The sequence below is a fragment of the Diabrotica virgifera genome, chromosome 2 (genome assembly GCF_917563875.1).
Source record: "Diabrotica virgifera virgifera chromosome 2, PGI_DIABVI_V3a".
Lineage (NCBI taxonomy): Eukaryota > Metazoa > Arthropoda > Insecta > Coleoptera > Chrysomelidae > Diabrotica > Diabrotica virgifera.
In genome coordinates, this window is record NC_065444.1 from 39,986,759 (window position 1) to 40,000,547 (window position 13,789).

Genomic DNA, 13,789 nt, shown 5'->3' on the forward strand with positions numbered 1-13,789 from the left:
TCTTCTGTTATCTGCAAAGGAGATCATTTTAAACATTTCTTGCAGCTTTGCAACTAGTTGAAATCTTATTAGTAATATTTTCTGTTATTGTTCTAGTTTAGTATTATTATATTGGATAGTTCTTGATGATGTATTAAGAAATGAAAAATACGCGCCAAGATGTTTTATTTTTCTGCATAAAAACGATGCATCATATGAAAAAATGGCAAGAAAGGTTTTTTATCATAAATTAGACGTAGAATATAAAAGTAACTTTTACTTCGGAATATCTCAGTGGCGTACTATTTTTTTCTTTAAAAAAATTCAGACCATTGTCCGTAGGCGCGCCAATGATGAATACAAAATTCTAAATTGTATGTCGAAAAATTCGTAATAACTACTTCCTAAAACTCACCAAATTTCATTTTCATAGCTCAACTGGTCTTAGAGCAATAAATAAATTGGCAGTTTGAAATAAAAATTTCAACACCCCGTATCTCCGAAACTAAGCATTTGCGGACATATGCTTATAGAGCAAACTGGTATTAATTTTTCATGTAGAATTAGCCCTTAAAATTTTTCATACTTATTTACTAACACCCTGTATATAAAAAAAATGAATGAGCGTCCAAAATTTGAAATTTTATTGTTTATTTATGAAGCATAACGTGAACAATTAACGTAAAAAGTAAAATTATGGATAGTTCATATCATTAGCTACAGTCCGTAAAGGTTTCAAGTTTCTACATTGTAAAAAACAAGAGAATTTAAGCATTTTCCATTAAAATCGTTTTTTTTTATTTAAACAATTAATAAACATAAAAACATTTTTTTATTGACTATTCGTATATTGTTCCCGCGAATGCATATGTCTGCAAATTTTCATTCATTTGGATTGAAGAAAAGTCAGTCAAATAAACGTCTAAAGATTTGATGCAAACTTTTGAAGTAAAGAAAAGCGTTTAATAAGGAACTGTTTGAAAATATAGAGGCCTTTAAAATGTTGGTCTACAAGCGCGTTCTCTGAGTTTCTTGGATGGATATTCACAAATCAGGCAAAGCTGGAAAGACTGAATATTGTACCTGAAATGGTAATTACTATAAAGAAAACAAAACTTAATTTCTTGGCTAGGTCTCTAAAGGAATAAGCCATGAATTTCTACAGCCTATAATATAAGGAAAGATCGTGGGACGATAAAGCGTGGGAGAAGGATTTCTTGGATGCAAAACCCTCGTGAATTGTTCGGAATGGCATCAGTCGAATTATTTCGTGCATAATTTTCGAAAGTACAAATAGTCATGTTGATTAGCAACCTTCACAGAAGACGCCGAATGCCAGAAAAGGGTAAAAAACAAACTGGATTTTATAAATTAATCAAACTTTATATTTTATATCCAATAATATTGTGGTACATCAATTAAAGTGACTCATTAATTTTGTCGCAGAGCTTGATTATATTGCGCAAAATATTATTATGTATCAAATAAAAATGTATACCATTTTTATTCAGTTGCAATGCGAAGGCAAAACAATCCCACTTTTCAATTAGAATACGGAGTGCAGTCCAGTCCCTTGAACCGCGATTTTCGGCTCTTATTGGAGCCTTCATCGGAAGGAACGTAGGCACTGTTCTCCATATTTTAACTGATTCGTATCGAGAGGTTTTCCCACCCTTCGCAACTGAAGTGATGATAGTAGGTGGCTAGCGCCATCTGGCATTGAAAGACGAAGTAGTTTTCAATACTAATAGTAAATTATTAATATTGCAAATATTAAAAATATTACTAAAAGATTTTTAAATTGAAAACTTATTGGTACACTTCCCTGGTGACACCTCCAAGACTTCTACAATTTGCAAGTCAAATGGATGCTGCAGTGAAGACGAGAGGGAAGGAATTCTACACTATGCAATTCACATCCAGCTGCAGACGGGGGATGTGAATTGCATAGTGTAGAATTCCTTCCCTCTCGTCATCACTGCAGCATCCATTTGACTTGCAAATTGTAGAAGTCTTGGAGGTGTCACCAGGGAAGTGTACCAATAAGTTTTCAATTTAAAAATCTTTTAGTAATATTTTTAATATTTGCAATATTAATAATTTACTATTAGGATTGAAAACTACTTCGTCTTTCAATGCCAGATGGCGCTAGCCACCTACTATCATCACTTCAGTTGCGATGGGTGGGAAAACCTCTCGATACGAATCAGTTAAAATATGGAGAACAGTGCCTACGTTCCTTCCGATGAAGGCTCCAATAAGAGCCGAAAATCGCGGTTCAAGGGACTGGACTGCACTCCGTATTCTAATTGAAAAGTGGGATTGTTTTGCCTTCGCATTGCAACTGAATAAAAATGGTATACATTTTTATTTTATAGTCGTATTACTCCGTAGAGTAGGGGAGATATGCCTGAGATGGCATACTTTTTTTTAAATGTTTTGTAATCGATAATCGATAGAGTTAGACATGTAATAAAAATCAAAGTCAGTGCTAGGAACATTTACATAAATATAACATTAATTTTTAACAAGGTACATATTATAGTTTTTTTCTGAGAAAATAAATTGTAAAGTATTACATGTGCCATCTCACCCACATACATGTGGGTAAGATGGCATACCCTTGAAATAAAGGCACTAATCTCGACTCATAAGTCACAAATAATTTTTTTTTGTAGTCTTGGGTACACCGGCACATTCGGAATATGACCACTTGCCACAAATTTGGCAAGGTTAGTCATTTGGCACACCTTAGTCAGGTTTTTCGAGAACGAGATAATGAAAAGAGGCCATTACAAAAAATGTAAGCAGCATCTTCCTCGTCACTTGTCTCAATATCGACGGAATCGATTTTGTCGGTTCGAATTCCTCTTAAAACGATCCATAACTGTAATGACAAACTTCAATCATATAACAAAATTAATGCAGTGTAAAAACGCATAAGGGTGAGATGGCATACCTATGCCATCTTATCCACCTGCTTACTATGCCATCTCAGGCAACATTGCAATCATACCGTTTTTTAACCTAATTTTTCTTAAGTACATTTTTAAGATATAAATCGATAGAGGCGTGATAGGCATAAGGTAAAGGAACATCACAAAATTTAAAAACTTAACTCAGGTGTAAAGACTCGCGAATTATAATGTGATACAAAAAAAGTCAATAAATATTTTGTCCTACTTAATTAACATTCCAAAGGCTACTGCTGTCAAAATAAAACTAACATGCATAAGTTCAACAATGTTGACAAATTTTAACTTGAGGAACTGAAAACTGTCACACTAGGCACCAAATTTGGAATAGTGTACGAAAAACGCGTGATATGCCATCTCAGCCAGTATGCCGTCTCAGGCATACTTCCCCTAACTAGGTGCATTTTTCCGTTGGAACTTTACCAGCTGCAGACGGGGGATGTGAATTGCATAGTGTAGAATTCCTTCCCTCTCGTCTTCACTGCAGCATCCATTTGACTTGCAAATTGTAGAAGTCTTGGAGGTGTCACCAGGGAAGTGTACCAATAAGTTTTCAATTTAAAAATCTTTTAGTAATATTTTTAATATTTGCAATATTAATAATTTACTATTAGGATTGAAAACTACTTCGTCTATTATGTATCACTTTATCAATCAAAGATAGAGTAAAAATTTTAATTTTTTAATTATAACGCGGGCACATGAATTTGATACACCCTGTATATTGATTTGTAACTATTTAGTAGAAGGTAGCTTTTACGCAATGGGTTTATTCTTAATGAGTTTTTTCCTGAAGACTTAAAGACATTTGTAAATAAAGTGAAGTGAAAATACAATTTATTTAGGATTATAATTTAAAAAGATTGTTTGTTACGTGAAAGGTAAAATCCACAGGTAGCTGTAATTATTAATTTTTAGAAAAATGAAGGTAGAGAGATTTGGAATTTTAAGTCTGTTGGTTTAAGTACAAAAATATTTTTGTATAATTTCCGAAAAGTGATTAGTTTGAATAGAAGTATTGTTTGAAAGAATGCCTGGGTTTTTCGAATGCAAAAAAAGGAATGTGGAAAGAGAAATGTTTCTGATTGGCTTGGCAATTTGGAAGGGGGAAAGAGAAGTTTGAATGTTGAGACAGTTTGGGAAAGGAAAAGATTGTGTGGCCGGCATCCGAGAAGTGCAGTCGAAAGTTTTCGCGGATTGTTCAGAAGCAAGTATTAGTGGTAGTAATTTTTTTTTGTATGATTTGCGTCGATCCAATAATTAGTTAAATAAATACTAATTAAAATAAAAGTAATAGAAAGCAGATCATAACAATATATATAGCTTTTATATTACCAGGACTATTAAAAGCAACATAGACACAAACATATCGTATATCATTAAAAAACCTTTTCTATTTTAAAACTCTCATGGGAGAGCTCTCACAGTTGTTTTATTCGATCTAGAGGGAGCGCTCTCTATAAGGACAGCCGTTGTGGGCTTAAGTTAATGAAGAATTATAATTATACCAAAATGGAAAAGAGTTGAACTATCACTATAATTTATAACAACTGTGATAGTGAAATATTACCTAGACAGTTCGAATTACGCAATGTTTTAGGAACCGAAGAAGCTCTGTTTGTCTCTAACGTATCTCCTGGAACAGATATACACAAATTTCTACATCATTGACTATGTTAAGGGCTCTGACAATGTTAAGCATGAAAATCTTATTAAATTAAAAATTGATAATCAAGATGATCAAGCGGCAAGTCTTCCTCTAAGAGGAAATAAGCATTCAGAAAGGTGAACAACAGGAATGTATTCTCTCGCCAATACTATTCAAATTATACTGTGAATGTATTTTCCGTCAGATATTAGAAAGTGAGTCAGCTGGAATAGCGATAAATGGAGTCTTCTCTTTAACATCATAATGCTCCCGATACTTATAGCTATATTAGCCAACAATTTGGGAAAACTCCACAGACTCTTGGATAAAGTACTTATGGTTAAATGGCTCACGGTGTACATATCAATTTCAGGAAAACCAAAATCATGGTCGTTTCAAAGAAAAATTAACAAAAATTGTAGACAGTTAGTTGTTAACGGATAGATCATTGAGCGTGTTTCGCGCTACAAATATCTTGAAACTATTGTCAACTTATGCCTGGTTGCACCAACAGATCTTAAGCTCCAGCTTAGCTAAGCTCTACTTATAGATAGGGCCTCCTTGAGTATCACTTATGTTGCACCATAATTTTAGATTCTTACCTTATTATCAATTTTATCTATTATTATATTATGGCATTCTTACTGTAATATATTATAATTATATTATACTAATTCTTATGATATTGTCGACTTAAGCTTAAGATCTGTTGGTGCAACCGGGCATTAGTAACCTATACAAACTCCTTACACGAATAGTAACGAATCGTCTTAAAGAAAAAACTTGATTTCTACCAGCTAATAAACCAACCGGGATATCGTACCAAATGTGGAACAAATGATTATCTTCAGAGCATTAAAACGGTAATAGAAAATACTATCGAATACAATATTTCCATAAAGCCTTTGACATGGTAGAATTTGACAAAGTCCTGGAAGCACTATGAGCGTGTAGCATTGACTACCGATACACAAGGTTAATTTAAAATACATACAAGAACACAACTATGTCGGTGAAACTACATAAAAACACGGATCATATCTTAATCCGCCGAGGAGTCCGAGAGGGCGATAGCTTATCGCCTAAACTGTTTACCGTAGTACTAGAATATGCTTGTAAGAAACATAACTGGGATGAGAGAGGCCTGAACATTGACGGTAGAAGATTTAAAAATTTGAAATTCGCAGACGACATAGTTTTGTTATCTGACAACCTCAAGAAGATAAACGTACAATGCTACATACACTTTAGTTAGTGTGTGCCAGTGTAAGTCTTAAAATAAACATCTTCAAAACAAAATTCATGAAAAACCTACTACTTACCGGAAATATCAATATTGGAGACAACTAAGTAGAGCTAGTGGAAAATACATGTAACTTGTACAAGAAATAAAGATCGCAAGAGACAACCAAACATGCGAACTACATAGAAGAATAAACCTAGCATCGGCAGCTTATGGTAAACTCAAAGATATCTTTAACCCTTATCCGGGCAACACATTTTACTTACGTAACCGGCAACTCGGGTCCGTTGGGCCCACCACTGTTCTTTAATGCACTATTCATATTTACCCATATATTATGTCTAATATTCATTTTTGATTTCTTATTAAAGTTAAATTTAAATTCTGTAGATTAAAAAAGATTAAAAAAGGTGCTACTATAGTACCTATGCGGTCTACCTCGAGGGTGCGATCTACCTGAAGGATTTGCACAAAATAATGAAATGCAAAAAAACTTTCGTAAAAAAATATTTATTTACAAGTAATAAAGATTTGGAGCCAAAGGACACTTAATTAATAAATAAATAAAATCTTTTGTAAATCTAATAGGCCATTTTATTTGAAAAGAGGGATTGGTATTTACGCATACCCTGGAAAAAGATTACGGTGTTGTTGCCTTTCATTATTATTGTGTGAAAACCCTTCTGAGAAAAGAGTATAAAAGAGAAAATATAGTAGGGCCATAAAACTTACTCCAAAGTATATCTACATTATGATTGTTGTCACTCAGGTGCCCTGCAGTTAGTAGGAGTCCAATAAAGGCATATATCTCTGTAGAGTCGCAATATGTCCAGTTCTCTATCTCCAGGACTTTTTCGGCTTCTTTATTTGTACACTTCACTATTTCGTTCACAATTTTTTCGTCCACAAACAAACAAAAGGAATCAACAGGATCATCCACACTTTGACCAGGGGCTAACATTACTTTGTGCAATTTGCTTTTTATTATGTCGCAGGTACGCATACGTCCTGTCGGTTGTGGTTGACCCTTCCAGTTAGTTCCATCCTTAGTTTCAAAAATTACACACTCTAAAATCTGGGAACTGGTAGCTACACATTCTTCTTCAATATCACTCAATACTACTTGCTGATCATCCTCTTCACTTGCTTCTGAAAGATGATCTTCAATTTCAGAGTCACTTACAATACCAATTACTTCAGGAGATTCTTCATCATCGGAATCCCATAAAATATTAGCAATATCTTGCAGTTCTGCAGCTGATAAGGGTTTCGGGACATTTTATTTGCACTATCTTCTATCACTGTAATTCAATGTAATTTTACTGGCTTAGTAGTTTTCGACACTAACATCGGTATCAAACGACTGATAGCAGATGCATTATTTATTTCAAAATATGTATAGGTACCTACCTAAAAATACTATTACATTCCAACAATCATTATCAGTTCTTACAATTTATTTAGCATATATATAACCCCTACTGTAAGCATCTCTTTGATGTTCAATATGTTCATATGTTCACATCAAAGAGATGTCTGTTTGTTGCACGTTTAGACTTTATTATTGGATTTCCGGAATAATAAAAGTCTTTTACATAATCCACAAAACATTACCTCACTGCCAGATTAACTTCTGTAACAAAGATTTAGACTTTAGGTATAAATACAAGTAGGGCCCGACAGGCTCGTATTGCCCCTTTACATGACAAAATTTTTTCCACGCAATAATTTCAAAAATGATAATGAATATTTTGAATAGCTCATGACTATGTTGAAGGAAACACACTTCTAACCAAATTCAGTGATGTATAAAATTCAATAAAATTTTTTTTTTCAGTTTATGATACAAGAATTGGCCTCTCTGGCCCGCCGGGCCCACCTTGCCCGGATAAGGGTTAAAAGCGATATACCAATTTCATTAAAATGAAAAAGATTTGACCAATGTGTGTTGCTTGTGATAACCTATGGTCCAGAAACTTTGACATTTAGAGCTACAACCTCTAAGTCGCTGCAAATAGCTCAGAGGAAAATGGAAAGGTCAATGCTGAATATATTGACTCACACTGAAATGGAACTGGGTCGAACACGTCGCCCGAATCAGTGATGAAAGGTGGACAAAGAGATTACTTGAGTGGAGGCCTAGATTAGACAAAAGAAGTAAGGGAAAGCCCCTACTCGTTGGTCTGACGATCTCAAGAAAATGTCAAGGAATTTGATGCAAAGTGTTCAAAATAGAGCACAATGGACAAAAATGAGTGAGGCATATGTTCAGCAGTGGATGCAAAAGGCTGGGTGATGATGATTATGATTGTCAACGAGACTGACCAATATTCAGAAGAAATTTGTTCACGTCTTGAACAAGCACGAGGTGCGTTCGCCAAAATGAAAGATACTGTTGACAGCACCGTATATTTTTATGATTCTAATGGCGCATCCGCATTGGTAAATTTTTCGTGCGTACCAGCTGTTCGTCGCAAATATTTGCGTGCTCAAAGTAAATTGTGCTAGTGTGGACGTGTTCGTCGCATAAATCGGACGCAAGAATTTTCGACGCACACAACGCACATGCTCCATCGGTGATCGTTTTTGAGTGAAGATCAAATGATCTGAGCACAGCGTCCTCACTGGTAAAATTTGCGACAAACTATTAGTTCAATACGCATGAAAATTTTACCAATGAGGACGCGCCATAAGAATTAGAATGGTTAGGTGTTATGTGTTTTCCATAATCCAAAATGAACACTAAATAAGGACCCCTTTAAAAATATAGGGGCCTTTGAAATGTGAACCTACAAGCGCTTTCTCAGAGTCACCTGAATGGATAGAGTCACAAATCAAGAAGTGCTGGAAAGACTAAATATTGTACCTTAAATGATATTTACTATAGATAAGAGTACATTGGTCACATCCGCAAATGCATAAGATATGAGGTTTTACAGCTCATAATGCAAAGAAAGATCGTGGAAGGAAGAAGCGTTGGACGCCGAAGGATTTCTTAGCTGCGTCACCCTCGTGAATTGTTCGGAATGTCTAATATGTAGTTTTGAAAGTTCCAATAGCTATGTTGATTAGCAACCTCCACACAGGGGATGCTAAATGCATGAAAAAGATATAATCCAAACAAATAAGTTGATATTATAAATTAATGAAACATTATATCCAATAATATTGTGGTACATCAATTAAGTAACTCATTAATTTTGTCGCAGAGCTTGTTTATATTGCGCAAAATATATAGCCTTTATATTATAAAGACTATTAAAAGCAACATAGACACAAACATATCGTATTTCACATAAAAAAGGCTTTTCTATTTTAAAAGTCTCATGGGAAAGCTCTCACAGTTGTTTTAATCGATCTAGAGGGAGCCCTCTCTCTAAGGACAGCCGTTGTGGGCTTAAGTTAATGAAGAATTATAATTATACCAAAGTGTAAAAGAGTTGAACTGGTTAAAGTCGGTATAAAATTCGAGATATTTATGAGTGGAATAAAAATTAAGTCGGCAGTGGAAAGAGTCGCATTTATATCGACTGTTTTAATAAAGCTACCCGAATGGGGTATACACTATAAAATGAACTATAAAGAATAAATTAACATAGTAATACGTTCGAGATATAATATTTTATATGTTAGAAGATAAAAGACATATTCGGGATTATAGCTCACAATTTTTATATGCTAAAAACTGTTTTCTAATTTAGCAAATACTAGAGAAACGCTTCAGAAGTTATACTATATCACATCCGTTATCAAGTTCAATGAATATCAAACATAAATATACACTCACGGACAAAAATATTGCATAATTTGAAATTAACGTGTGAAATAAAACTTTTTGTGCTTACCCCAGTGTCATAGGAATAGGATTTATTTTCCGAATGTGAGGTTTTGAAATTTCATATAAATGGTATAACCGGATTTAAATTTGATATGTGCTATACAGGGTGGGTCATGAGGAACTGTACATACTCCTGCCTCGTATAGAGGCCCTATGGGGAATAACAAATGACCATTAAAAAGTGTCTGCTCGCATTGTTTAATAATATACAGGGGAGTTTCGCATTTTGACAGAAATTTATATTCGTCATAATTTTTAAACGGTCAGATCGATGTGTCTCTTATTTTGGTCAATCATTACACTATTACCACCTAATCAACTGATTTATTCGAACTAGAAAAAGTCAGGTCCGGCTTTAAAAATTAGTTCGCCTTAGAAAAAATTTCACCCTGTATACGCTTTTTGAAAACTCTAATATTAATTTTACAAATTAGACAAATAGGCAATTAAAATGACATATTTATTTTTTTCCCCACACGATTACTTAATTTTTTATAAATAAATCAAATTTGTCAGAATCGCAATTTTACAATAAAAATAAAAAAAATTTAACAACGTTTTCTTAAAACTAAAGTTTCACAATATTTTTTCTATAACACGTCTAGATCTAAAACTCCCCATAACACTTCTCTTTGGACTCTATAGTTTAACATAGACGTGATCAAATAGATAAATTTAAAATTTTTTCACTTAATTTTTGCGATTTAACTTTGCAATTCACGAAGCTGCACCTTTTATTTTTTTTTATTTAAATGGAACTTTGTATTGATTTTGACAAATTGGATTTAAAAAAAAATTAAGTAATCGTGTGGGGAAAAAAATAAATATGCCATTTTAGTTGCTTATTTGTCTAATTTGTAAAATTCATATTAGAGTTTTCAAAAAGCGTATACAGGGTGAAATTTGTTCTAAGACCAAAACGAAATAATTTTTTAAATCCGGGCCTGATTTTTTTCTAGTTTGAATAAATCAGTTGATTGGGTGGTAACATAAACTAAATATTAAAAAAAAATTAATTTTTGTAATAAAAGTAATTTTTTTTTAATCTATGGTTCACTTTACCAAACTTTTATTTATTATTCATAGTCAAACTTAATTTGTTTATAAAAAATTAAGTAAATAAGTGGGGAAAAAATAAATATGCCATTTTAATTGCCTATTTGTCTAATTTGTAAAGTTCATATTAGTTTTCAAAAAGCGTATATAGGATAAAATTTTTTCTAAGGTCCAAACGAACTAGTTTTTTAAAGCCGGACCTGACTTTTTTCTAGTTTGAATAAATCAGTTGATTGGGTGGTAACATAAACCAAATATTTGTTAAAAAAATTAATTTTTGTAATAAAAGTTAATTTTTTTAAATCTATGGTTTACTTTACCAAACTTTTAATTCATAGTCAAATTTGATTTTTTTATAAAAAATTAAGTAATCGTGTGGGGAAAAATAAATATGCCATTTTAATTACCTGTTTTTATAATTTGTAAAATTCATATTAGAATTTTCAAAAAGCGTATACAGTGTAAATTTTTTTCTAAGATCCAAACGGACTAATTTCTTAAAGCCGGACCTGATTTTTTCTAGTTTGAATAAATCAGTTGATTAGGTGGTAATAGTGTAACGATTGACCAAAATAAGAGACACATCGATCTGACCGTTCAAAAATTATGACGAATATAAATTTCTGTCAAAATGCGAAACTCGCCCTGTATATTATTAAACAAGGGGAGCAGACACTTTTTAATGGTCATTTGTTATTCCCTATAGGAGCCTCTATACGAGGTAGGAGTATGTACGGTTTCTCATGACTCACCCTGTATGGTGGCCAATATAATTTTTAGATTGAATTTCATCAAGGTTAGTATTAACTAGTCTACCGAGATGAAAACCTGCCTCATGGTGCATTAACACGAATTTGTTATCCAATATAGCTGGCAAATGGCAAAACATGTTCTTCTAAAATGTTTTTAGTGTCAATATCAGCTATCATTTACCCAATCACCTCTACAAGTTCGATATCTCCATTCCAATAATTACCACTCCATAGCACTATGCCACCACCACTAAAATTAACACTCTCTACGAGGTTACATCTGGCACAGCGTTCATCATATGGAAGCATAATTTACAAAACTTCGTCTACAGAAGATTTGGGAACGGTATGTTAGTTGTAACCTCATACAAAGCGTTAGTTTTAGTGGTATCGGCATAATGCTACGGAGCGGTATTGCTTTGAAAGGACATACCGAACATGTTGAGGTGGTTAGGCGAATGCCAGCTGATATGTATATTGAAAACATTTAAGAAGATCATGTTTTACCATTTTAAAGCCATATTGGTGTTAATATACGTCTTCATGTCGCTAGCATGGTGAAGACTTACCTTGATTAGGCTCAATTTAAAAATTATACTGGCCAGCATAAAGCCCAGATCAGATTTAAATCCGATTACAGCATAAATATGATACCTATTACTTTAAAACATCGCATTCGGACAAGAATTCTATTCCTATGATAAAGGGGGGCTAAGGATAACAGCAATAAAAAATTTCATTCCACACGCGTATGCAATATTTTTGTCCGTGAGTATATATTTATCAGTAAAGATGGGGAAAACCTACCGGTTATAACCTAAAACCGGTTTTTTTACTCCGCAATAATCGGTTTTACCGTTTGTTTTTTTGTCCCGGTTATAACCGGTTTTTTCATTTTAAAGTAATAACCGGTGAAAAACCGGTTAAGTGAAAAAATAATGAATTCAGAAAAAATGGGAAAATTTTTACCCCCACACGCACGGATGAGAAATTTTAAGCTGACCGAAACCGATTTGACAACATTGATGACTGATTTCTATACCGATATGGATTGACATCGATTAGAATGGAGTATCGCAAACTAAAGCTCAATATAAATGTAACCTATTGGCTATTGACTAAAAAACCGAAAATCGGTTTTTGAAATAACCGATTTTTTTGACCGGTTATAACCGCCAGGTTAAACCGTAGGTTAAATAAAAAACGGTATAACCGAAAACCGGTGATTTGTCAACAACCGCCATCCCTATTTAAGAGGATTTGTTTCGTTATTTATAAATCTCTTCATTGCGTCTGTCGCAAAAACAACATTTACCAAATTGGCGGATGCGCAGAGACAAAAATGGTAAAGAGAGGGAGAATGGTTTGAGAATTTTGAAATTTTCGATTTTTTTATTTTTAAATAAAAATACATAACTTCAAGAATAATCTCTAAAAACTCCAATCACTAATCGGAGTAAAATTACCGGAAATACAGTATGTTGAATATCCCTACCTTCGACTCCTTTTGCAGTTGGCTTCGCGCCAGCGCGCTTGAGCGTAGTGAGAAACGTTCAAGAACTGTTTCCCTTCTCTTTTGTAAATGACTCCGCCATTGAAAAACATATTCCAGTGAGCATCTACGATTTGACAGACAAAAAAGAAATTGAAAATAATCGTTATCAGTCAAAACTTTAAACACGTTTTTTGCAGTTATACTTCTTTAGGCGCGATAGGGAGTGAATTTTTATTATTCTGCACGCATGCGCGCAGAGACAGTATGTTGTTTGTTGCTAAATCTTTTAAGTTACATGTATCAGTCCAAAAATGCGTGGAAAAAATATATTGGTGTTTTTAGTAAATATATTTATTATAATTTTTGTGTCTTTGGATTTGACTTCCTCGGGAGTAAGGTAATACGTATTATTAAAACATTTTTATTTAATACTTCCCTTCGCTATTTGTTACCGTACGTATTATTAAAACAATGCCTTCGTAGCCTCATTGGTACAGCATTCGAGTACGGATCGAGAGGTCCCGGGTTCAAATGCGGACAATTGCTCTTTTTTTTATTTTTGGATTTTTGGAAAGTAACTATTAAAATCAGTTTAATATTGATTAAAATAAAAATAACCTGTTAAAAGTATTTTATTTCTCTGAAATCATATAATAGAAGTATAACTTCTTACGTGCGTACAAAGTACACACACATTCTTTTTTTTTTTTCAAAAAAAACCTTTTCAGAAGCGCGTAACATTTTAACTTAAAAACTACTTGACCAATCCACCGGAAATTTAGCATAGATTTTTTAAAACATTT